Below are 2,517 nucleotides of genomic sequence, written 5' to 3'. Positions count from 1 at the left end.
CCTTACAAGAATCTAATGCCTGATGATCTGAGGTGGAACAGTTTCATCCCAAAACCATCCCCTGCCCTTCCAGTCTTCCAAGAAACCAGCCCCTGGTGCTAAAATTATTAAAATGTTTTAACACATTTCCATAGTAATTATGAATGTCTCTGTTGTATGTTTGTTAGTGTATCCTTCAAAAAAATGCTTTGTAAATGTTTGAGGAATAAATGAATAAAAGGCGACTATTGGCAGGAGGTTGGTAAGGAAATCATTTGGTAAACATTAGATAATGCTACCTCTTCAGCTTTCTGAGTTGCCAGGCTTTCAGTGGCACCACCCAGGTTAATCTTAACAATTAACTTATTGAGCTGAAATTGTTTGCATATCTGCACCCTCACTAGTCAGCACATACCATGAGATCAAGTAACCAGTTTGTATGTATGTGTGTGTGTGTCTAGTACTAGGTACCGTGAAAGTAAATAAAAAATGAAAATATAAATGTAAATAAAACCTCTATTTATAAGTAGTAAGACACATTAGAAATTATTATCCTTCTAACTGGGGTTTCTATTTCTAATGTCGCTTTTTTTTCAATACATTCACCAATTCTTTATTTAGTGACTGAGGCAGGGCAGAAATCGGAGTAGGGGTGAGGGAGTGGGGAAACCAAAGTAAATATTTACTTAGAATAAGAAAATCAATGACAACAAATTACAGATTTTTAAAAAGATGATAAATACCACAAATATTTTAGAAATTCAGTAAAATGATATTTTAAATTAACTACCTGAACCATCACTATGTTTTTCCTATATTTTTAGTTTTACATTTTTTATTGCCTTGTCATTTGACAGTAATTTTGTAATGCACTTTCCCTGATGAGAATGAATAATGTGCTATTATTTCCTTCAAGCAAAGTTAGTCAACATTTATTATTGAAAGTTTAGAAAAGTTATTGCAGTTTCACGATTTGTTGTTGGTCATAATGTCAATTTTTAGTTCTGTTAAATTTGTGGAAACTTGTCATGAGGTTCTTATGTGAACTCTGATTTCGGGGCACTTCAATTTTTCTTAGGCAGTAACTAACCTTATACAGTATTTAAGTTGCTAAAAGTCATTAACCTGTTTGTTGTTGAGTTCTTCTTGTAAAGGTATGAGTTCTAGATTATCTTTGTAGATGCCAATATTTTGTCACATCAGTAAGACATTTTGAAAAGTTTCAATGTGTTTAAATGGTTCATTTTTCTTCCTCAATTATAAGAAAATCAAGGAGTCTGTCTATTCCACTCTAATTTTTCTCTTCCTCTCAATAAATTACTAATATTGATCTGAATTGGAAATTTTCCAATTTACATTTTTGTCACAATAGTTTCAACTGACTTCAGTGATATGCACAAAATAATTTTATTGTAATCTGTATATAAAATTATACACGTTGCATTGTTAAGCTTATTCCTGAAGAAGAAAACTTCTGTTGTGACTAGATGGATGAAAACCATATCCTGCACTTAAAATGTTCAACATCTGGTGGTTGGAATATATTGATTCCACTGTGCAGACTTCTGGTGCCTCACCCCAAGGGATGCCTTCTTATCATGACTCATCTCTGACCCTGGACCCTAGTTTCTGATGCCATGCGAGTTGTCTCAGTGGATGGTAGGAGTGTTTCTGGAAGCCATTTCTACACAGAGACAGCTAGCAATAACTTGACTATACATGGAAGTGCTAGTGAAACTTTATACCTTCCAAAATGGTAAATCCCGATAGTGCCCCACTTAAAACCGTTCAGTGTTTCCCATTTTCAACTGTCCTTCTTGCGCCTGGGGACGTAAGGGACTGCCACTCCCACGTCCCTCAGTACAAACGGGTTTCCCCAGAGGGGACACTCAAAGATAACGAAAAATGAGCAAAAGGGTTGACGGTGAAGATTAAAAAGAAATAAGGTGCCTTAATTCATTTTGTTCCTTTCAGGATGGCAGTTTGTGTGAAACGCTGTATCCCCATCTGAGGTAAACCATGTCTCAAACATCTTCCTCCCTGCCAACCCTAATTCTGGCACCCTCTAAATGCACCAAGAGCAAAGCAGGGCCTGCCTGCCGCTCCGACGGGGCGGGGGGGTGACGGGGGGGGAACTCAGTCGTCAGCACGACGGCGGCCTCCCTCACAGACGCTGCCTGGAGCCCGCCGCCAGGCCCCTCGCAGGCGGCTCGCCTCGCGCCGCCGCGTCTTTGCACAAGCAGGGACACGCACTGGGGTCCCGAAGGCCGTTCACGCAGGCGCGCTCTGTCCAGGGCGAGCCTGTTAGCACCTCACCTCACTCGCGGCCTCCTGCCCTCGACGAGCGGTTCCCGGCGGCGCCGCTCCAACCCCACGTGCCCAGCGCACCCGGGAAGCGCGCGCCACCTGTTTAACGGTTCTAGCTCCGCAGGCGTGCGGCCGCCCTCGGGCTCAGCGCCCGAGGCCACGCCCCGTGCCCGCCCCGGGTCAGCCTCGCGCCCCTCGGAGCCGCCTCCCGCCCCGCCCCCCGCCGCCGCC

This window comes from Aotus nancymaae, unplaced genomic scaffold (assembly GCF_030222135.1).
Source record: "Aotus nancymaae isolate 86718 unplaced genomic scaffold, 86718_ANA_hifiasm-v0.15.2.pri h1tg000036l, whole genome shotgun sequence".
Taxonomy (NCBI): Eukaryota; Metazoa; Chordata; class Mammalia; order Primates; family Aotidae; genus Aotus; species Aotus nancymaae.
Note: the sequence above shows the minus strand (reverse complement) of the source record.